The sequence below is a fragment of the Lepus europaeus genome, chromosome X (assembly GCF_033115175.1).
Source record: "Lepus europaeus isolate LE1 chromosome X, mLepTim1.pri, whole genome shotgun sequence".
In the NCBI taxonomy this organism is placed as follows: Eukaryota; Metazoa; Chordata; class Mammalia; order Lagomorpha; family Leporidae; genus Lepus; species Lepus europaeus.
Window position 1 is genome coordinate 83,728,903 of NC_084850.1, and position 24,868 is coordinate 83,753,770.

The following is a 24,868-nucleotide window of genomic DNA, read 5'->3' on the forward strand; positions in this document are numbered from 1 at the left end:
GCACGTATGAGGAAACTCCAAAAAGTTCACGGAAAATAGAACCAAAAGATGAGTTTATTTTGCTGCAGAAGTTTTTGAAATCCACACATAGTTATTTCATAATAAACATGCTTTATGAACTTTTTGAAGATCACCTTTTTTTCAGTCATTAGGATATGTTGATTTTATTTTTTAGAAAACTTTTATTTAATAAATATAAATTTCTAAAGTACAACTTTTGGATTATAGCAGTTTTTCCCCCCATAACCACCCTCCCACCCACAAACCATCCCGTCTCCTACTCCCTCTCCCATCCCATTCTTCATTAAGATTCATTTTCAATTATCTTTATATACAGAAGACCAACTTAGTATATACTAAGGAAAGATTTCAACAGACTGCACCCACACAGACACACAAAGTATAAAGTACTGTTTGAGTACTAGTTATACTGTTAATTCACATAGTACAACACATTAAGGACAGAGATCCCACGTGGGGAGTAAGAGCACAGTGACTTCTGTTGTTGATTTAACAATTGACACTCTTGTTTATGATGTCAGTAATCACCTGAGGCTCTTGTCATGAGCCTCCAAGGCTATGGAAGCCTCGTAAGTTCACAAACTCCGACTGAAGATCACCTTTATATGATTCCAAAATTTTTTTGCACTAAAATGAGCTTATCTTTTAATTCAGTTTTTCCACAAACTTCTTGAATTGCCCTTGTGAATAATTTTTTTGAGATTGTGCTTTCAGTTTTTTTTGGATGTATATGAAGAAGTGGAATTCTTGGAACATACAGTAATTCTCTTTTACATTTTTATTTTTATCTGAAAGAGAAGGGGGGAGAGACAGAGAGAGCTGCCATCTGCTGGTTCATTCTCTATATGCTTGCAACAGCTCCTTAAGTTAGGAGCCTGGAACTCAATATGGGTCTCCCACATGAGTGGCAGGGACCCAAGGACTTGCCATCACCTGCTGCCTCCCAGGGTGTTCATTAGCAGGAAGTTGAAATCATGAGCATAGCTGGTCTTGAACACAGGCATATCCTTATGGGATGCTTACCTTCCAACTAGGGTCTTAATTGCTAGGCCAAACGCTTGGCCCTATCTGTTTTTTTTTTTTTTTAAAGTCATCTTTTTTTTTTTTTAATTTTTGACAGGCAGAGTGGACAGTGAGAGAGAGAGAGAGACAGAGAGAAAGGTCTTCCTTTTTTTTGCCGTTGGTTCACCCTCCAATGGCTGCCGCTGATCTGAAGGCAGGAGCCAGGTGCTTCTCCTGGTCTCCCATGTGGGTGCAGGGCCCAAGCACTTGGGCCATCCTCCACTGCACTCCCGGGCCACAGCAGAGAGCTGGCCTGGAAGAGGGGCAACCGGGACAGAATCCGGCGCCCCGACCGGGACTAGAACCTGGTGTGCTAGCGCCGCTAGGCGGAGGATTAGCCTGTTGAGCCACGGCGCTGGCCGGGCCCTATCTGTTTTTTAAATAGTCGCTATCCTAATGGGAATGAAGTGGTATCTTGTGGTTTTGATTTGCATCTCCCTAATGCTTAGTGATGTGGAACATCTTTTCATGGCTTATTGGCCGCTTGGATGTCTTCTTTGGAGAAATGTCTCTTTAACTTCTTTGCACACTTTTTACTTGGGTTGTTTTATTGTTGTTGACTTGTAGGAATTTTTCATGCATTCTGGATATTACCCCTTATCAGATATATGACTTGCAGATATTTTTTTCCAGTTCTGTAGCTCTCCTTTTCACTGTGTTGATTATGTCCTTACACATGCAAAGGTTTTAAATTTTAATGAAGTCCAAATAAATAAGTTGGGTAGAAGGATAATTCCATCTCCCTTTTCAAAAATGTAATTTTTGGGGGGACCAGCGCTGTGGCATAGTGGGTAAAGCCACCGCCTGCAGTGCTGGTATCCCATATGGGCACCGGTTCGAGTCCTGGCTGCTCCACTTCCGATCCAGCTCTCTGCTATGGCCTGGGAAAGCAGTAAAAGATGGCCCAAGCCCTTGGGCCCCTGTACCACGTGGGAGACCAGGAAGAAGCTCGTGGCTCCTGGCTTTGGATTGGCACAGCTCCGGCCATTGCAGCCATCTGGGGAGTGAACCAGCAGATGGAAGATTTCTCTTTCTCTGCCTCTGCAACTTCGCCTTTCCAATAAATAAATTAATCTTTAAAAGTGTATTTTTTAATAGAAAGTTCTATTAATTTATTTGAGAGAGTTACAGAGAGAGGTAGAGACAGAGAGAGAGGTCTTCCATCCATTGGTTCACTCCCCATATGGCCATAACAGCTGGAGCTGGGCTGATCTGAAGCCAGGAGCCAGGAACTTCTTCCTGGTCTCCCACGCAGGTGCAAGGGCCCAAGGACTTGGCCCATCTTCCACTGCTTTTCCAGGCCATAGCAGAGAGCTGGATCAAAAGAGGAGCAGCCCAGGAAACGAACTGGTGCCCATATGGGATGCCAGCACTGCAGGCGGTGGCTTTACCCACTATGCCACAGCGCCAGCCCCCCAAAGTGTACTTTTTTAAGAACGTATTTATTTGAAAGGGAGAGAGAGAGAGAGAGAGATCTTCCATCTGCTGAATGACTTACCTACATGGCTGCAACAGCCAGGTCTGGGCCAGACCAAAGCTAGGAGCCAGCGACTCCATCTGTGTCTCCCATGTGGGTGGCAGAGGCCCAAGAAATCTGGTCATCTTCAGTGCCATCCCAAATGGATTGGCAGGAAGCTGGGTTGGAAGCTCACAGCTGCCAGGACTCAAACAAGCACTCCTATATGGGATTCAGTGTGTTGCAGGCTGTGATGTATCCTGCCATAGTGCTGACTCCCAAAATAATGATTTTAAAGGCCGTTAAAAGAACTCTGTGCAGAGGAGTAAAAATACATATTTGGACCAGTCACTTGACTTCTTTAGGGAAGGCTGTGTGGTGTGGTAGAGTACTGATGTTAGAGTTGGATCATTTTGGGTTCAAATCACAGCTCTGCCACTTATTAGCTCAGTGACCTCAAGCAAGTCAGTTGACTTATCTGAGCCTCAGTTTCCTCATCTGGAAAATGGTGGTAATGAGCTTCAGGACCTTCAGTCCCTGCCTCTCATTCCCGGAGCATACAAGTGGGTTCCCCAGTACAGTGCCTCTCACTCACTCCCCCACAGGTTCTCTCCTGACATTTTTCAAATAGTCCTGTCCCTGCAACTCCACTCCCCCCAGCAATTGCCTTCTTTTCTCACAATCCTTCCTTTTCTCTCTCAGTTCCCATATCTCTCATGACCCCTCCACTCTCACAGTTCCTCTTCTGTGCCTCCAAGTCTTTGTCAGTCTCTCCTGCCCTTACAGATCCCTCCATATTTCCCCGCGCACACGAAATATCCCCTTTAATATTGCTCGTAATTCTGCCCTTTGGCACAGTCCTACTCACACAATCTCTGTCTCTCTCTCCTTCCTTTTCTCCCCTCTGTCAGTCTCCTTCCCTGTCTGTGTCTTTGCTGTGTAAGCACTGAAACAGAACTCTGAAACTTGCTGTCACACACTCTGCACACATTTTCTTTCTATGAATATAAAATTAAAAAAATTATTTTTATTTTATTTGAAAGGCAGAGAAACAGATCTCCAGTCCTCTGGTTTACTCCTCAGATGCCTACAACGGCCAGGGCTGGGCCAGGCTGAGGCCAGGAGCCCAGAACTCCATCTGGGTCTCCAGTGTGGGTGGCAGGGGCCCGAGGACTAGAGCCATCACCCACTGCCCTGCAGGATGTGCATTAGCAGGAAGCTGCATCCGAAGCACTGTAGCTAGGATTCACGCAGAGCACTCTGATAGAGGATGCAGGCGTCCCGAGCTGCAACTGGAGCAGCTTCATCAAACACCCGCCCCTGCACACATTTCCTTTTTCTCTTACTTTCACCTCCTGTCATATACAGCAACTCTGCACTTTTGCCCACGCTGCTCAGAGGCCCACTTAGGCTGCCTGTAGCCCCTGCCTGTTCCTCCTGCTCTCTGTCCCTGCCTTGTTGCCTACTCTTTTTCCCTGGCACACATTCTCTCTGAAGCCCACCCTCTCACTCTTGCTCACACTCCCACTCTGGCACTCATGTTCTGTCTTTCCAACTCTCTGTTTCTCTCTGTGTCCCTTTATCACCCCTTCCCCGTTTCTGTCACTCTGTACATCTGTCTCTTTACCAGCTATTCTCTTTCTTTTTTTTTTCAAGATTTATTGATTTATTTGAAAGTCAGAGTTACACAAAGAGAGACAGAGACAAAGAGAGGTCTTGCACCTGCTGGTTCACTCCCCAGATGGCCGCAATGGCCGGAGCTGTGCCAATCCGAAGCCAGGAGCCAGGAGCTTCTTCTGGATCTCCCACACGGGTGCAAGGGCCCGAGGACTTGGGCCATCTTCTACTGCTTTCCCAGGCCACAGCAGAGAGCTGCATTGGAAATGGAGCAGCTAGGACTCAAACTGCCATCCATATTGGATGCCAGCACCGCAGGTGGCGGTTTTACTTGCTAGGCCACAGCGCCAGCCCCAGCTATTCTTTTTCTGTTGTTCACACTTTCCTTGTTACCTATTCTCTCAGTCTGTCACCTACTGTCTTTCTGTCACTGTGTAATTCTGGGACCAATCAGGAACTAGAAACCATAGTGTATTGAAATGGATAATTTTAATATAAAGAATTATTAAACTGATGGATAAGAAAACAGGAAAGTCCCCATGGTATCCCGGAGCTAATGGAGAGTACCCAAGGAAGGGAAATTTGGCACGAGCCTTTCTCCATAAGGCTGCATTTCAGACCTCCTTAGAGAAGTTGTATGTCAGTCCACTGGAGAGCAGAGGTTTGCTGGTTTGCCCAGGCTGGGACTGGTGTGCAGCCCAAGGCCAGCAGGCAGCAAGTCTCTGGAGTGCAGGCTGGGAGAGCAAGCCTTCAGCAACAAGTGGCATGGGCTTACAGGAGAGCTGCAGGGTCCTGCAGAGGGAGTCGAAGTTCATGCATGCAGGGGAACATGAGGGGCTGCTTTCCATGTAGAAAGTGTTGTGAGAAGGTTATTTCTAGGCCGGCGCCGTGGCTCATTTGGCTAATCTGGCTAATCCTCTGCCTGTGGCGCCGGCACCCTGGGTTCTAGTCCTGGTTTGGGCGCCGGATTCTGTCCCGGTTGCTCCTCTTCCAGTCCATCTCTCTGCTATGGACCGGGAAGGCAGTGGAGGATGGCCCAAGTGCTCAGGCCCTGCACCTGCATGGGAGACCAGGAGGAAGCACCTGACTCCTGGCTTTGGATCAGCGCAGCATGCCGGCCATAGCAGCCATTTGGGGGGTGAACCAACGAAAAAGGAAGACCTTTTCTCTGTCTCTCTCTCACTGTCTAACTCTGCCTGTCAAAAAAAAAAAAAGAAGGAGGAGGAGGTTATTTCCAGGCCTGGCAGAGGTGCTAAGGTCATTGAGGCACTGAGCACTCTGGGACAGAGGCTTTAAGTTCACTGAGGGACTGCATATTGGTGTGGCTAAGGCAGCTGCTGGAATCTTCAGAAGATCCCCTTCCTCCTGTAATGTCCCTCCAGCGCCCTCTACTGAGAAAACTTAACATCGTGCTTGCTGTAAAGGACATAGTAGCTTAAAGAATTCTGTCCCTTATCACAAAGCAGATATTGAGGGGTGAATTCAGTACTAGGAGGCAAATAAATAACTGGCAGTGTCACCTACCCTGTCTCTGTTTCCCGCCTTCTCTCTCTGTCGTTTCCTGTGTCTCTGTCACCCCCCTGCTTGCATACTGTTGTTCTTGCTGTCACCCATTAACTGTTTTCTTGTTGTGCGCCACCTCTTCAATGCTGTGTCCTCTTGCTCACCGTGTCTGCCACCCACTCTTGTGTCTTTCTCTTGCCATCTGATTTACTTTTGCCCACTTGTTCACTCTGCTGCCCACCCTTTCATTGCCACCCCGTTCTCTGTACTGACCACCTTCCCTGTCACCTTTCTTTTTATTTGTCCTCCTCTCTGTTGGGCGGCTTTCTCCTTTGCTAACTGTTTCTTAACTTTATTGAGATATAGTTCACGTACTATACAAGTTACCTATTTAAAATGTACAATTCGGTGGCTTTTAGTTTATTCACCAAGTTTGTATATTCATCACCACAGTCAATTTAGCACATTCTTATTTCCCCTAAAAGAGACCCCATATCTCTTGGCCATTGTCCTTATTCTTTTCCTGCTTCCAGCTCTAGGCGAGCACTAATCTATTTTCTATCTATTGATTGTCTGCACATTTCTTGTAAATGGCATCCTGTAATATATGGTTCTTTGTGACTGACTTCTTTCACTTAGCATAATGATTTCAGTGTTCATCCACATTCAGGTTATATTATTACTTCATTTTTAAATTGGCAAATAATATTCTGTTATGGGTAAATCACATTTTGCTTATGCATTCATCAGATGGAGGACATTTCAGGGTGTCTCTACTTTTTGGCTATTATGAATAATGCTGTTATGAACATTCATATACAAGTTTTTGTAGACATGTGTTTTCATTTCTCTTGGGTATGTACCTAAGAGTAGAATTGAAGGGTCATAAAATAACTCTGTATTTCACATTTTGAGGAACTGCTAGACTGTTTTCTTTTTTTTATTTAATAAATGTGAATTTACAAAGTGCAACTTTTGCTTTGTTGTGGCTTCCTCCCCCATAGACTGTTTTCTAAAGCAGCTGTACCCCAGTTTCTCTACATTATTACCAACACTTGTTACCATCTGTCTCTTTGATTATGTGATGTATTTCATTGTGGTTTTGATTTGTATTTCCTTTCTGTTGGTGTTGAGCATCTATTCATATGCTTAGTGGCCATTTATATCTTATCTTTGCAGAAATGTGTTCAGATCGTTTGCCTATTTTTAAATCGAGTTATTTGTCTTGTTGTAAGATTTCTTTATATATTCTTTAAGCTATTCCAGCTTTTTTGTCATTATACTTTTGTAATGAATATGAGGCTACTTCTTGGAACTGTGCATTATGAGAAAAATTGAATTTCAAAAAATTTTTAAAAGATTTATTTTATTTGAAAGGCAGAGTTACAGAGAGAGGTAGAGACAGAAAGAGAGAGATCTTCCATTGGTTGGTTTACTCTCCAAATGGCTGCAACAACCAGGGCTGGGCCAGGCCGAAGCCAGGAGCTTCTTCCGGGTCTCCCATGTGGGTAGAAGGGTGCAGGCACTTGGGCCATCCTCTGCTGCTTTCTCAGGCACATTAGCTGGGAGCTGGATCAGAAGTGGAGCAGCCGAGACTTGAACCAGTGCCCATATGGGATGCCAGCACTACAGGCTGGGGCTTTAACCTACTCTGCCACAGTGCTGGCCCCTCAAATTTTTTTAAAGATTTATTTTATTTATTTGAAAGACAGAGTTACAGAGAGAGGTAGAGACAGAGAGGTCTTCCATCCGCTGGTTCACTCCCCAGATGGCCAGAACAGCTGGAACTGTGCTGATCTGAAGCCAGGAGCTTCTTCCAGGTCTCCCACACGGGTATAGGGGCCCAAGGACTTGTACTATCTTCTGTTGCTATCCCAGGCCATAGCAGAGAGCTGGATTGGAAGAGAGAGCAGCAGGGACTAGAACCAGTGCCCATATGGGGTGCTGGCACTTCAGACCAGGGCTTTAACCTGCTGTGCCACAGCACCGGCCCCTCCCCTCAGAATTTTTTTAAGAATTATTTATTTTATTTGAAAGGCAGAGTTACAGAGAGAGAGAGAGAAGGAGAGGGAGAGACTGAGGTCTTCCATCTGCTGGTTCACTCCTCAAGTGATTGCAATGTCCAGGGCTTGGCCAGAAACCCTGAGCTTCTTCTGGTTCTTCCATGTGGGTACAGGGACCCGAGGACTTGGGCCATCTTCAGCAGTTTTCCCAGGTGCATGAGGAAGGAGCTGGATTGGAAGTGGAGCAGCCAGGCCTTGAACTGGTGCCTATATATGATGGTCTAGTCGCAGGTGGAGGTTTAACCTACTGTGCCACAACACCAGCCCTTCAAAAAGTTTTTACATAAAAATAAACTGTAAATCCCATTTTCCATGAACTGTTTGAAGTACGCTTGTGGCTGTTGTGTGAATTATTATACACTTTAAATCTTAGACGTGGGATTGATGGGTCTTACCGAATGTGCATTTAAAATTTCCATGCAAGAAAGCCACCAGTTTTTAATCCAATCAGTGGTGTGTGAATAGTCATTTACCCATATTGTCTTGGGTCAGCATTTGATGAGCTGTATGAGTCAATTAAAAAGTTAGGACATATACCAGCTCTCTGCTATGGCCTGGGATAGCAGTGGAGGATGGCCCAAGTGCTTGGGCCCTGCACCCGCATGGGAGACTGGGAAGAAGCACCTGGCTCCTGGCTTTGGATCAGCACAGCTCCTGCCGTTGCGGCCATTTGTGGAGCGAACCAACGGAAGGAAGACCTTTCTCTCTGTCTCTCTCTCACTGTCTGTAATTCTACCTGTCAAATAAATAAATAAAAATCTTTAAAAAAAAGGGCATACAAGTATAGGTTTATTTTTTGAAGCTAGGAATTCTAGTAGTTTCTATAGATACACTTTACAGGGTTTACAAAGCGGTGTGTGAGTGTGTGTGTGTGTGTGTACATATGCATAATATGTAATATTGCTAGTGATAGCAACTTTTTATAAGGAAACAAATATGTACTTACTGACAGAAATTGTTAAGTAAAATCTGATATACCCATTCATTGGCATGCCATGCCGTTCTTAAAGAAGTAGTATATAGTGTATAATAAATCCTTGTTAAAATTCTTATTAATTTTAGTATTTATGCAGATTGTCTTTCCAATACCTTATTCTTTCAGGTTCTTTTTTTTAATTCTCAATCTCATTTTCTTTTTCTTTTTAAAGATTTATTATATTTATTTTGAAAGGCAGCATTACAGAGAGAGGTGGAGACAGAGAGAGGTCTTCCATCTGCTGGTTTATTCTCCAAATGGCTGCAACAACCAGGGCTAGGCCAGGCTGAAGCCAGGAGCCAGGAGCTTCTTCTGGGTCCCCCGCATGGGTGCAGGGGCCTAAGGATTTGGGCCATCCTCCGCTGCTTTCCCAGGCACATTAGCAGCGAGCTGGATCAGAAGTGGAGCAGGGCCAGCACTGTGGCATAGTGGGCTAAGCCTCTGCCTGTGGTGCTGGAATCCCATATGGGCACCAGTTCTATTCCCGGCTGCTGCTCTGCTGATCCAGCTCTCTGCTATGGCCTGGGAAAGCAGTAGAAGATGGTCCAAGTCCTTGGGCCCCTGTACCCACGTGGGTACGTGGGTACAGAAACTTCTGGCTCCTGGCTTCAGATTGGCTCAGCTCTGGCCATTGTGGCCATCTGTCTCTCTCTTTGTAAATCTACCTCTCAAATAAATAAATAAAATCTTTTTTTTAAAAAAAGTGGAGCAACCGGGACTTGAACTAGTGCCCACATGGGCTGCTGGCTACTGCAGGCCAGGACTGTAACCCACTGCACCACAGAGCTGGCCCTCTATCAGGTTCTTGATCACCTTTTCAAAACTTATCATTTCTTTTCTCTTATGTCCACTTAGCATTATTGTTATACCATATACTTTGTTATTACCAATTACAGCCTCTCCTGTGTTTATGCCTTTGCAGATAGGTAAACACACTGTGGGTTGAATACAGTTTGTCCCCACCAAAATTTATGTTGAGTTTTTTTTTTTTTTTTTTGACAGGCAGAGTGGATAGTGAGAGAGAGAGAGAGAAAGGTCTTCCTTTGCCGTTGGTTCACCCTCCAATGGCTGCTGCGGCCGGCGCATCTCGCTGATCCGAAGGCAGGAGCCAGGTGCTTCTCCTGGTCTCCCATGTGGGTGCAGGGCCCAAGCACTTGGGCCATCCTCCACTGCCTTCCCGGGCCATAGCAGAGAGCTGGCCTGGAAGAGGGGCAACCGGGATAGAATCCGGCGCCCCGACAGGGACTAGAACCCGGTGTGCCGGCGCCGCAAGGCGGAGGATTAGCCTGTTAAGCCACGGCGCCGGCCTATGTTGAGTTTTTAAAAAATATTTATTTATTTATTTGAAAGGCAGAGTTGCACAGAGAAGGAGAGGCAGAGAGAGAGGTCTTCCATCTGCTGATTAACTCCTCAATTGGCCACTACAGGTGGAGCTGCACTGATCTGGAGCCAGGAGCGTCTGGTCTCCCACGCAGGTGCGGGGGCCCAAGGACTTGGGCCATCTTCCACTGCCTTCCCAGGTTATAACAGAGAACTGGATCGGAAGTGGAGCAGCCAGGACTTGAACCAGTGCCCACATGTGATGCTGGCACTGCAGGCGGTGGCCTTACCTGCTATGTCACAATTCTAGCTCCTATGTTGAGATTTAATTGCCAGTATGACCATGTTGAGAGATGACTGGGGTTATGGGGGTCTGCCCTTATGAAGAGAGAGCAGGCATGCTCCTTTTGGCCCCTACCTCTCTTCTGCATACCCCTGCTTCCCCTTCCACTTTTCTGCCATGCATGGAGTAGCAATGTGACTCTCACCAGAAGCCAGGCAGATGCCAGTGCCATGCTCTTGGACTTCCAGAACCGGGAGTCAGAATAAACTTCTTTTATAAATTACTCAGCCCCAGGTATTTTGATTTTTTAAATTAATTTTTTTAAAAAAAGATTTATTTATTTGAAAGGCAGAATTATAGAGAGAGAGGGGGAGAGAAAGAGATGTATCTTCCATGCACTGGTTCATTCCTCAAATGGCCTCAACAGCCAGGGCTGGGCCAAGCCAATGCCAGGAGCTTCTTCTGGGTCTCCCACATTGCAGAGGCCCAGGTACTTGGGCCATCTTCTGCTGCTTTCTCAGGTGCATTAGCAGGGAGCTGGATTGGAAGTAGAGTGGCAGGAATCAAACTGGTGCTCATATGGTATGCTGGTGCTGCAGGGGGCGGCGTAACCAGCTATACTAGCGCTGGCCCCAGGCATTTTGTTATAGTGACAGAAAACGGACCAAAAGAGATTCCCCTCGATCTCCCCCCTTGCCAAATTTGGTTCAGCTGTCAAGACTGCTGATTGCATGTGTGCGTGCGTGCATATACACACACCCCAAGAGGGTATGACAAGTTTTACTAGACATATAATGAGGCTTTCTGGGAAAAACAGGGCAGACTACTGAAGTTAGTATGAAATGGCTTGGGAGAGCAGGGAAAAGACTTAAGCTTGGAATTTTTGATGTAGCCAGGGGTGGCTGTGTGGGCTGAGACTTGATAGGTTTTTTTTTTTTATGTGTGTGTTTCGTTTTGCTTTTTTATTTTAGAAAGCTTTTATTTAATAAATGTAAATTTCATAGGTATAGTTTTTGGAATTAGTGGTTCTTCCCCCCCATACCTGCCCTTCTACCCCCAAATTGTCCCATCTCCTACTCCCTCTCCCATCCCATTCTTCATTAAGATTCCTTTTTAATTATCTTTACATATAGAAGATCAACTCATTACTAAGTAAAGATTTCAGCAGTTTACACCCACACAGACACACAGAGTATAAGTACTGTTTGAAGACGTTTTATCATTAATTTTATTTTTTTAATGTATTTATTATTTGACAGGTAGAGTTATAGACAGTAAGAGAGAGAGACAGAGAGAAAGGTCTTCCTTCCGTTGGTTCACCCCCCCAAATGGCTGCTGCGGCTGGCACTGCACCAATCCAAAGCCAGGAGCCAGATGCTTTTTCCTGGTCTCCCATGTGGGTGCAGGGGCCCAAGCACTTGGGCCATCTTCCACTGCCCTCTTGGGCCACAGCAGAGAGCTGGACTGGAAGAGGAGCAACCAGGGCTAGAACCCGGTGCCCATATGGGATGCTGGCACCAGAGATGGAGGATTAACCAAGTGAGCCACGGCGCTGGCCCCAGCATTAATTTTCATAGTACAACTCATTAAGGACAGAGGTCCTACATGGGGAGCAAGTGCACAATGACTCCTGTTGTTGATTTAACAATTGACACTCAAATTTATGATGTCAGTGATCACCTGAGGCTCTTTTCATGAGCCTCCAAGGCTATGGAAGCCTTTTGAGTCCACAAACTCTGTCAGTATTTAGACAGGGCCAAAAGCAAAGTGGAAATTCTCTCCTCCCTTCACATAAAAGTACATCCTTCTTTGATGGCCGCTTCTTTCCACTGGTATCTCGCTCACAGAGATCCTTTGTGTAGATCATTTTTTGCCACAGTGTCTTGGCTTTCCATGCCTGAAATGCTCTCATGGGCTTTTTAGCCAGATCTGAATGCCTTAAGGTCTGGTTCTGAGCTCAGAGTGCTATTTAGGGCATTTGAGACTTGATAGTTTGAACTTCCCTCTGGTACCAAAGGAGGAAGCATCAGGATTTCCTTTTAGCTTTTCTAGATGTGGGGTAGCAGGGGAAGAAGGAGGGGTGGAACTTAAAACTGTCAGCAGTTACATATCAATAATGGAATTAGACTTTTTTTTTTATTACATCTCCGTTATCTTAATTTCAAGTATTCTACTCTCCAACCTCTTGTTACTCCCTCTAGTATACCATTTCCAACAACCCTTTGCTATCACTGGGACCTATAATTGATTTGGTCTTTTTTTAAAATAGAAACCTTGGGTATTTTTTAATTTTTATTTATTTATTTATTTGAGAAGCAGAATTATAGACCATGGGAGGGAAAGAGAGGTCTTCCGTCTGCTGGTTCATTCCTCAATTGGCTGCAACAGTCAGAGCTGTGCCGATCTGAAGCCAGGAGCCAGGAGCTTCTTCCGGGTCTCCCATGTGGGTGCAGGGGCCCAAGCACTTGGGCCATCTTCTACTGCTTTCCCAGGCCATAGCAGAGAGCTGGACTGGAAGAGGAGCAGCCAGGACACGAACCAGCGCCCATATGGGATGCAGGAACCGCAGGCGGAGGATTAACCTACTGCGCTACAGCACTGACCCCGATTTGGTCTTCTATTCACTGTTGCTCACTGCTCTCAGGTCTTCACTTCCCTTCTTACATAACTTGAAATCCAGAGTCAAAAATTATGGAGACTTCCTTTTATGCAACTTTAACTTTTTTCTCTTTCATATGTCATTATAGAAGGATACTTCAAAAATGTATGGAAAAATCAACTTAAAAGATAGGATTATTTTGATGCAGAAAAATCTGAAAATCATGCATAGTTTTTTTTTAAAAGATTTATTTATTTATTTGAGAGGTAGAGTTACAGTGAGAGGGAGAAAGAGAGACAGAAAGGTCTTCCATCTGCTGGTTCACTCCTCAGTTGGCCACAGTGGCCAGAGCTGCGCCAATCAGGAGCCAGGAGCTTCCTCCAGGTCTCCCACGTGGGTTCAGGGGCCCAAGGACTTGAGCCATCTTCTACTGCTTTCCCAGGCCACAGCAGAGAGCTGGATCGAAATGAAGCAGCCAGGACTCGAACTGGTGCCCATTTGAGATGCTGGTGCTGCAGGTGGAGGATTAACCTGTGCTACAGCACCAGCCCTAGTGCATAGTTTTTCATAACACATGTTTTCCATGAACTCTCTGAGCCTATGACCATGCTTCCAGTTTTATTGGGTGATAGAAGTGATCACAAGAGAACAAGCTGCTTTCCCTATATCAGCCTACCTCCCAGCACTATTCCCACTGTATTCTTGCCTTCTGTTAATATGGATGAAATCTCTAGGCTTCTAGCCAAGGCACAACTTCTCCATTCATGCAAAAGATTTCATCACTTGTCACTCATTGGTATAGGGACTTCAACTCAGCAGTTCTTTCATCACTTATAAACCTGCTTTCTTAGCCTTACTTTCCACTGCAGTTATTGTTCCATTTCTTTTCTTTACATCAACATTATAGGTACAGACATCATTGTCTACACTTATCATTTCTAATTTATTTCCTCCCAGCTTCTTTTGAACTCATTCCAGTTTTCACCCTGTCTCTCTATTCAGACTCCTTTTCTGCAAGTTACCAAAGACTTTCATGTAACTAAATTTTAGCAGGCCATTCTTTTTTTTTTATAGAGAGCTTTTAATATAAATTTCATAAATACAACTTCTGGATTATATCAGTTCTTTCCCCCATACCCACCCTCCCACCCCCAAATTGTCCTACCTCCTACTCCCTCTCCCATCCCATTCTTCATTAAGATTCATTTTTAATTATCTTTATATACAGAAGATCAACTTAGTATATACTAAGCAAAGATTTCAACAGACTGCACTCACACAGACACACAAAGTATAAAGTACTGTTTGAAGACTAGTTTTACTGTTAATTCTCATAGTACAACACATTAAGGACAGATGTCCTACATGGGGAGAAAGTGCACAGTGACTCCTACCAGGCAATTCTTAATTCTCATCTCCCTTGACCAGCAATGTGTGACAAGCAATGTGTGACAGAGTTGACCACTTCATTTGGCTTCCAGGATCCCTGTTCTGATTTTCTTCCTGTCTTGCTGCTGCTTTTCGTTTTTAAAAAATATTTATTTATTTTGAAAGAGCTACAGGGTGAGAGGGAGGAGAGATCTTACATTTGCTCGTTCATTGCCCAAATGGTTGCAATGGCCAGGGCTGGGCCAGGTTGAACCCAGGAGTCAGGAGTTTCTTCCAGGTCTCCCACATCAGTAGCAGGTGCCCAAACACTTGGGCCATTTGCTGATGCTTTCCCAGGCACATTAGCAGTGTGCTGGATTGGAAGTGGAGAGGCCAGGACTTGAACCTGTGCCCATATGGGATGTGGTGTTTCAGGTGGCAGCTTAATCTGTTATGCCACAGTGCTCTCCCTAGGCTGCTTTTCAGATTCTCCCCAGACATCATGGCATTTCTCCCTTAAATACTTCAGTATATATCTCTGAAAAAGAATGTATTCCTACAAAACTACCACCATATCACTTAACAAAAATAAAAGCTAACTTCTTGTTATTATCTAATATACAATCCATGTTCATATTTTTATTTTTTCTTAAAGATTTTATTTATTTACTTGAAAGAGTTACAGAGAGAGGCAGAGAGGCAGAGAGAGAGAGAGAGAGAGAGAGAGAGGTCTTCCATCTGCTGGTTCACTCTCCAGTTGGCCACAACGGCTGGAGCTGTGCTGATCTGAAGCCAGGAGCCAGGAGCTTCTTCTGAGTCTCTCATGAGGGAGCAGGGGCCCAAGGACTTGGGCCATTTCTACTGCTTTCCCAGGCCATAGCAGAGAACTGGATTGGAAGTGGAGCAGCCAGGTCTTGAACCAGTGCTCATATGGGATGCCATTGCTTCAGGCCGGGGTGTTAACCCGCTGTGCCACAGCGCCAGCTCCCCCCCCCCCCCATATTTTTCAACTGGTCTTTTTATAACTGTTTGTTTGGGTTCAAGATCCAAACAAGGTCCACACACTACATTTGGTTGTTCTGTTTCTTAAGCCTCTTTTAATTTAGAACTGTTCCTCCCACCTACTTTTCTGTGCCAATGGTTTGAATTATCCTGTTATTGTCTTTGTGGTATTGTTCTCCCATCTCCTGTAATTTCAGTCCAAAGATTAGGTAAGATTATGGTTCAGTATTTTTTGCATCAGTACTTTAAGGGTGATATTGTATACTTCAAGTTGCATCATATCAAGAAGCATATAATATGTGGTTTTCCCACATTAGTAATTCTAGTAAGATTGACCAATGGGGGCTGGCACTGTGGCATAGTGGGTAAAGCTGCTGCCTGCAGTGCCAGCATCCCATATGGGCACCGGTTCGAGTCCTGGCTGCTCCACTTCTGATACAGCTCTCTGCTATGGTCTGGGAAAGCAGTAAAAGATGGCCCAGGTGCTTGGGTCCCTGCATCCACGTGGGAGGCCAGGAAGAAGCTCCTGGCTCCTGACTTCAGGTAGGCTCAGCTCTGGCCATTACAACCACTTGGGGAAGAACCAGTGGATGGAAGACTTCTTTCTCTGTCTCTGCCTCTGCCTCTCTGTAACTCTACCCTTCAAATAAATAAATAAATCTTAAAAAAAAAAGATTGACCAATGGGTTCAATGGTCACAGTCTGATCCCTCCTTTCTAAAGTTATATTCTTCTTCTTACAATGAAGAAGTGATATGTTGGGGATACATTAGCATCTTGTGCATATCCAGTTCCTCATTAAACTTTCATCCATTAATAATCATTGTACAAATCAGGTATTCCACAAGGGATTACAAAGTGCTGATTTTTTTAATTTCACCATTCCATCTGTATTCAGTAGGTAAAATTCTGTAAATATTCTTAATGTTGAAATGCCACAGCTTTTAAGAATTCTTTTGCTGATCTTATTCAGGCTCTTGGCTTTAAATCTCATCTTTATTCTGAGCATTTTTTTTTGACAGGCAGAGTGGACAGTGAGAGAGAGAGACAGAGAGAAAGGTCTTCCTTTTTGCTGTTGGTTCACCCTCCAATGGCTGCCGCGGTTGGCACGCTGAGGCCGGCGCACTGCGCTGATCCGATGGCAGGAGCCAGGTGCTTCTCCTGGTCTCCCGTGGGGTGCAGGGCCCAAGCACTTGGGCCATCCTCCACTGCACTCCCTGGCCACAGCAGAGAGCTGGCCTGGAAGAGGAGCAACCGGGACAGAATCCGGTGCCCCGACCGGGACTAGAACCCGGTGTGCCGGCGCCGCAAGGCGGAGGATTAGCCTAGTGAGCCGCGGTGCCGGCTATTCTGAGCATTTTTACAATTTTTAGTAAGCTTTTTTATTTTTAAAGATTTATTTGAGAGGTAGAGTTAAGACAGGGTGGGAGAGAGAGAAAGGGGGGGAGGGGAGAGGGGAGAGGGAAGAGGGAAAAGGGAAAAGGGAGGTCTTCCAACTGCTGGTTCACTCCCCAGAAGGCCACAGTGGCCAGAGCTGTGCCGATCTGGAGCCAGGAGCTTCCTCTGGGTCTCCCATGTAGGTGCAGGGGCCCATGGTCTTTGGCCATCTTCTACTGCTTTCCCAGGCCATAGCAGAGAGCTGGATCAGAAGTAGAGCAGCCTGGACTCGAGCCAGTGACCATATGGGATGCTTGCACTGCAGGCGGCAGCTTTATTCACTACACCACAGCACTGGCCCCTATCTTATTTTTTTAAGATTTATTTTATTTAATTGAAAGAGAGTTAGAGAGGTGGAGACAGAGAGAGGTCTTCCATCCACTGGTTCACTCCCCAGATGGCCGCAACAGCCAGAGCTGTGCCGATCTGAAGCCAGGAGCCAGGAGCTTCTTCTGGTCTCCCACGTGGGTGCAGGTGCCCAAGGACTTGGGCAATCTTCAACTGCTTTCCCAGGCCCTAGCAGAGAACTGGACTGGAAGAGGAGCAGCCAGGACTAGAACCAGCACCCATAAGGGATGCCGGTGCTTCAGGTCAGGGCATTAACCTGCTGTGCCACAGAGCTGGCCCCCCTACTTTATTTTTAATTGACAGCTAAGTACTGTACATGTTTGTGGGGTACAATGTGATGTTTCTTTTTTTATTTGAAAGAGTTATACAGAGAGAGGAAAGGCAGAGTGGGGGGGGGAGGGAGAGAGAGGTCTTCCATCTGCTGGTTCACTCCTCAATGGGCCACAACATTCAGAGCTGCGCTGATCCGAAGCCAGGAGCCAGGAGCTTCTTCCAGGTCTCCCACGCAGGTACAGGGGCCCAAGGACTTGGGCCATCTTCTTATTGCTTTCCCAGGCCACAGCAGATAGCTGGATCAGAAGAGGAGCAGCTGGGACTAGAACCGGCACCCATATGGGATGCCAGTGCTTCAGGCCAAGGCATTAACCCACTGCACCATAGCACCGGCCCCGATGTGATGTTTCAATACATATATATATATATATATATAGAGAGAGAGAGAGAGAGAGAGAGAGAGAGTGATCAAATCAGATTGATTAACAGTACATTACTCAAATACCATTTCTCTGTGGTGAGAACACTTAAAATCCATTTTTTAGCCATTTGAAATAGATATTATTGTTAATTATAGTCATCGTGCTGTTCAATAGATCACCATGACAAATTCCTTCTGTCAAACTGAAACATTTACCCTTTGATCAACATATCCTCTTACCCTGTTCATAAGCTCCAGTCTCTGGTAAACACTGTTTGACTCTACTGCCACCCAACTTGATTTTTTTTTTTTTTTTAGATTCTATATGTGCATGTAAGTGCCTGGTTTATTTCACTTAGTATATTTCACTTAGGTCCATCCATGTTGTTGCAACTGATAGAGTTTTTTGCTTTTTAAAGGCTGAGTAGGGGGCTGGTGCTGTGGAGTAGTGGGTAAAGCCACTACCTCCAGTACTGGCATCCCAAATGGGTGCCAGTTTGAGTCCCAGTTGTTCCACCTCTGATCCAGCTCTCTGCTATGGCCTGGGAAAGCAGAGGATGGTCCAAATCCTTGGGCCGATGCACCCACATGGGAGACCTGGAAGAAGCTCCTGGCTCCTGGCTTCGGATTGGCCCAGCTCCAGCCATTGTGGCCATTTGGGGAGTGAACCAGCAGATGGAAGATTCTCATTCTCTCTGCCTCTGCCTCTGCCTCTCTGTAACTCTGCCTTCAAACATTTTAAAGCTCCATTCTTCTGTTGATGGGCACTTCAGTAGTTTCCATATCTTGGCTGTTTTTTTTTTTTTTTTTTGACAGGCAGAGTGGACAGTGAGAGAGAGAGACAGAGAGAAAGGTCTTCCTTTTTGCTGTTGGTTCACCCTCCAATGGCCGCCCCGGCCAGCGCGCTGCGGCCAGCGCACCGCGCTGATCCAAAGGCAGGAGCCAGGTGCTTCTCCTGGTCTCCCGTGGGGTGCAGGGCCCAAGCACTTGGGCCATCCTCCACTGCCTTCCCGGGCCACAGCAGAGAGCTGGCCTGGAAGAGGGGCAACCGGGACAATCTGGCGCCCCGACCGGGACTAGAACCCGGGGTGCTGGCACCGCAAGGCTGCAGCGCCAGCCACCATATCTTGGCTGTTGTAAATAATGCTGCATTGAATATCAGAATGTAGAAGTCTCTTAGACCTACTGATTTTGACTCATTTGAATGTGTATCTAGACATGGAATTGCTAGATTGTATGGTAATTCTATTTTTAGTTTTTTTTCTTTTTTTTTTTTTTGAGGAAGCTGCATACTGTTTTCCACAACTATACTAATTTACACTAATTTATACTAATTTACAATACCACCAACAATGTATAAGGTATACCCTTACCAAGATTCATTTTATGTGTTTGAAAGGCAGAGTTAGAGGGGGCAAGGGGGAGGAGGGGGGATGGGAGAGGGAGAGGGAGAGGGAGGGAGAGAGAGAGAGCGATCTTCCATCTGCTGATTTATTCCCTAAATGGCTGCAATGAAGCCAGGAGCCAGGAACTCCATCCAGGTCTCCCATGTGGGTAGCAGGGGCCGAGTAACTTGAGCCATCTTCCACTGCTTTCCCAGGGTTACTAGCAGGGAGCTGGGTTGGAAGCAGAGCAGTCAGGACTCAAACTGGTACTCTGATATGGGATGTTGTCATCTGGGAGGTGACATAACCTGCTGTACCACAGTGCTGGCCCTGTTTAACCTTTTTGATAATAGCCAGTCTGACAGATGTGAGGTGATAGCACACTGTGGTTTTTAATGGCAAAGGATTAAAGGCTTTCTTTCCACCCTTATATATGACTAAGACAAGGATGTCTGTATGTTCTTGCCACTTCCACTTCCATTCACAATATAATCCAAGTTCTAGCCAAAGCAATTAGAAAAAAAAAAGAATGCATATTGGAAAGAAGTAAAAGTGTTTGTATTTGCATGTGACATTATCCCACCCTCCAACTTTTAAAAAACATTGATTTATTTGAAAGGCCAAGTGAGAGAGAGAGAGAGAGAGAGAGAGAGAGAAAGGAAGGACACTTCTGTGTATTAGTTCATTCCCTAAATGTCTGCAACAGCCAGGTCTGGGCCAGGCTGAAGCCAGGAGCCAGGAACTCCATCTGGGTCTCCTACATGGGTGGCAGGTTACTTGGGCCATCTTTTAGCAGGATGCTGGATTGGAAATGGAATAGTTGGGTCTTGGACCAACATTCTGATATATGGTATGCTGTCATTGCAAGCATAGGCTTAACTCCCCCTGTACTACAACACCAGTGCCTCCTCCAATTTTTTTTTATTGTGTTAAAATACAGGTCCTAAAATTTACCATCTTAGCCATTTTTAAATATCAGTTCAGTGCTGGAGCTTCAACATGTTTGTGGAAAATTTAATTAAATTTGAAAGCCATGCAATCTTTCCTTTTTTTTTTTTAAAGATTTATTTATTTTTTACTTGAGAGTCAGAGTTACACAGAGAGAGGAGAGACAGAGAGTCTTCCATCCGTTGGTTCACTCCCCAGTTGGCGGCAATGGGTGGAACTACACTGAGCAATCTGAAGCCAGGAGCCAGGAGCTTCTTCCGGGTCTCCCATGTGGGCGCAGGGGCCCAAGGACTTGGGTCATCTTCTGCTGCTATCCCAAGCCATAGCAGAGAGCTGGATTGGAAGTGGAGTAGCCAGGACTAGAACCGGCGCCCATATGGGAGGCCAGGGCATTAACCCGCTGTGCCACAGCGCCGGCCCCTGCAATCTTTTCATAAATACAGTTTCCACGAACATTTTGAATACCCCTCACACATTCATAATGTTGTGCATGTAGCACTACCATCTGTTTCCATAACTCATTCCCTTGTAAAGCTGAAACTCGGTAGCCATTGAATATGCCTCCATATTTCTCCTGTCCCTAGCCTCTGGCTACCATAAGTCTGTTTACCTAAGAATTTGACTACTCCAACTACCTCATAAGTGGATTCCTACAGTATTTGTCTTTTTATGACTGGCGTATTTCATGTAGCATCATGTCTTCAAGATTCATCTGTGATGTGGCGTATGACAAGATTTCCTTCCTAGATAGCATGGGCGTCTTAAAATATTGTGTAATTAATGAACTTGGGATATATTTCCATTTATTTATATCTTCTTTAATTTCTTTCAGTAGCATTTACACTTTTTATTGTACAAATATTTCAACCTGTTTGGTTGTTTAATCCTAAGTATTTTATTCTTTTTGAGGCTATCATAAATGAAATTGTTTTTGTAATTTCATTTTCAGATTATTCAGTGTTCATATATAGAAATGCAACTTAGTTTGGGTGTTGACTTTGTATTGTGATACTTGCTCAACTCATTTATTAGTTCTGACTTTTTTGTGTAATCTTTAGGGTTTTCTATATTAAAGATCATATCCAAAAAATTATTTTATTTCTTCCTTTCCAATTTGGGGACCTTTATTTTCTTGCTTAATTACTCTATCTAGAACTATGGTGAATAGAAGTGGTGAAAGCAGGCATCCTTTCTTATTCCTGAACTTAGAGAAAAGCATTCAGTCTTTGAACACTGAGTATGATGTTTGCTGTTTTTCATGTATGGATTTTATTATGTTGAAGTAGTTTCTTTCTATTCCTAGTTGAATGTTTTTGTCATGAAAAAGTGTTGGATTTTGTCAAATTCTTTTTCTGCTTCAGTCGAGATAATCCTGTTTTTTCCCATTATTATGTTAATGTAATATATTACTTAGGTTGATTTTTATATGTTGAATAATACTTGCATTCCAGGAATAAATCCCACATGGTCATGGTGTATAATCTTTTTAATATGCAACTGAATTCTGTTTGCTAGTATTTTGTTGAGGATTTTTTGCATTAATATTCATAAAGGAATCATGATCTGTAAGTTGTCTCTTAGTGTTTTTTTTTAAGATTTATTTATTGGGGCTGACATTTGTGGCCTAGCAGGTAAAGCCACTGTCTTGATGCCGGCATCTTATATGGGTGCCATTCATGTCCTGGCTGCTCTACTTCTGATCCAGCTCCCTCTTAATGGCCTGGGAAAAGTAGGGGAAGATGGTCCAAGTGTTTGGACCTTGCCACCCATTTGGGAGACCTGGATGGAGCTCCTGGTTCCTGGCTCCTGGCCTAGTGCTGGCCATTGCAGCCATCTGGTGAGTAAAAGAGTGGATGAAAGATTTCTCTCTGTCTCTTCTTCTCTGTAAATCTGCCTTTCAAATAAATAAATAAACAGAAGATTTATTATTTATAATAAATGGCCGCAACAGCCAGGTCTGGAGCCAGCAGCTCCATTCTGATCTCCCATATAGGTGGCAGGGACCCAGGTACTTGGGCCATCCTCCGCTGCCTTCCCAAGCACATTAGCAGTGAGCTGGATTGGAAATGGGGTAGCCAGGACTTGAATCAGCACTCATATGGGATGCCGGTGTTGGAGGTGGCAGGTTAACCCGCTGTACCACAATGTCCCATACACCTCCCCCACATCTGTTTTTTAAGATTTATTTATTTATTATTTGAAAGGCAGAGTTACAGAGAGGCAGAGGCAGAGAGAGAGAGAGGTCTTCCATCCACTGGTTCACTCCCCAAATGGTCACAACGGCTGGAGCTGAGCCAATCCAAAGCCAGGATGCAGGGGACCAAGCACCTGGGCCATCTTCTACTGCTTTCCCAGGCCATAGCAGAGAGCAGAATTGGAAGTGGAGCAGCCAGGACCCAAACCGGCGGCCATATGGGATGCCTGTGCTGCAGGTGGTAGCTTTACCCACTGTGCCACAGCACTGGCCCCCCTGTAGTATCTTGATGACATGATTTTTTTTATATAGAAAACTAATGAATCTGGCGCCCATATGGGATGCCAGCACTGCAGGCAATAGCTTAACACTAATCCACAAAAATCTATGAGAGCTAATAAATGAGTTCAGCAAAGTTGTAGTATACAAGATCAATGTTCAAAATTTAGTTGCATTTCTGTATTTCTGTATTCAGTGAACAAAATTAAAATGATTCTGTTTACAATAATGCCAAATAGAATAAAATTCTTAGGAATGAGTTTATCCAGGGAAATGTAAAACTTGTAAACTAAAAACTACAAAACATCAAAAGAAATTCAATAAGGCATAAATAAATGGGAAGATATCCTGTGTTTATGGATTGAAAAACATAATATCTTTAATATGGCAACACTCCCCCAAACTCTTCTACAGATCCCTGTGCCTATCTAACAAAATTTCAGCAGGCTGTTTTGCAGAAATTGACAAGTATGCTATAAAAGCCATATAGAAATGCAGAGGATCTAGAATAGCCAAAACAATCCTGAGAAAACAAAGCTGGAGGACTCACAGTTCTGAATTCAAAACTTAGAGCAGTTACAATATTCAACACAGTGTGGTACTTTCCTATGTATAGATGTAGATCAATGGAATAGGATTGAGAATCTATTCTTCTTTCCTGGAACAGCATAAAGCACCCACATTTCAGGCATTTGCTAAATGTAGAGGATTGTGGTTGCTATTTGTGTGTGTGTGTGTGTGTTTAAAGATTTCTTTATTTGAAAGACAGGTTGGGGAGAGAGAGAGATAGAGATAGAGATAGATAGTTTCCATCTGCTGGGTACCTCCCCAAATGTCTGCAACAGCCAGGGCTGGGATAGGCTGAAGCCAGGAACTCCATATAGGTCTCCTGTGTGAATGCTAGGGACCAAAGTACTCAGGCCATCATCTACTGCCTCCCAAGGTGCACATTAGCAGGAAGCTGGATCAGAAGTGGAGGGGTGACTCAATTGCAGGCATTCCATTACAGGATGTAGGCATCCCAAGTAGCAGCTTAACTTTCTGTGCCATAATGCCTACCACTTTTTTTGTGCTTTTTTTTTTCTTCCATAACTGCCTTCTTCTGGTAATGGATCTTATTCCCCTGGCACTAGATGGGCAAATGACATTCTTTAAAACTTTTAGAGTGAAATATAAGATATATATAGATGTATAATATAAGATATATAAATGTATAAAAAATAGATGTTCAGTTTCATGTAGTCCTAGGGGTATTAAGATAGGAGCCTACGATGCAAGGTTTGGTTTGGGGCTTACCACTATGTAAGGCTTTCTGTAGTATTTATTATGTGTGTCATTGGCAGGGATCTAGATTGGAAGTGGAGCAGTCGGTATTCAAACTGGCACTCCAATATGGGATGCCAGCATCACAGGTGGTGGCTTAACCTGCTGTACCACATGCCAGCCCCAAGAGCTCCAAGCTTCTTAATGCTCTTTTAGGACCTTTATACTATGTTACAAAAAGAATAGAAGCAGGCTAGAAGAGCAAGTCCTATATCAAAGTGCGTAAAAGCAGGTGGGGATCTAGAACCCATTCATATGTAATTTAGACTTGAAACTTAGTGCTGCTTTTGATTTTAGTGGGCAATACCCTTCTGCCAGAATAAACAGGAAGATAGCATCCTCCTACGTGCTATCAGTATGCCCTCAAAAAACAGTTGAACCTGCTGGCTAATTACTCCAGAAAATACAGCTAATTAGTACTTATGCCAAAACCAGAATTATCTTTTCTCGTGGCATAGAAGATGTGTTTTGGCATCCAGATGGATCATACCAGCCAATGCTCTTCAAGAGAATTGCTTTCAGTATTGGGGGAGCATTTGGTGGCTAACACCTTGACTGACCCTTTGGAATGATAAAGTCTAACTAAAAATGAAACAGCCTCCTGGAACAATATTAAGTTCTTTTACATTAGATAACAGACATTTCATACCTCCCGCCTCTTAATCTTCTAGCCAGGGTTGCCTGGTTAACCACTGGCAGACACAGAAGGACAAGTAATGGATGATTCTACCTATATGAAATATCCAGAATAAGCAAATATATATAGACAAAAAAATAGATTAGAGGGTACCAGGGACTCGGGGAAGGGAGAAAATAGGGAGTTATTGCTTAATGGGTGGAGTTTCTGTTTGGGTTGAGGAAAAAAATCATGGTGATTGATGCATATTATGAATTAATTAATGTCACTGCTTAAAAGTGGTTAACATGGCAAATTATGTTATACATAGTTTACCACAATTGAGAAAACTCCAGAATTTGTTCTCTGATCATT

General features: G+C 44.5%; 1 protein-coding gene across 1 annotated transcript in view; it reads left to right on the forward strand.

Moving 5' to 3' along the window:
* ERCC6L (ERCC excision repair 6 like, spindle assembly checkpoint helicase) overlaps positions 1–24,868 on the forward strand; it is a 41,561-nt gene that overhangs the window by 1,123 nt on the left and 15,570 nt on the right. The gene's annotated exons all lie outside the window — the stretch shown is intronic.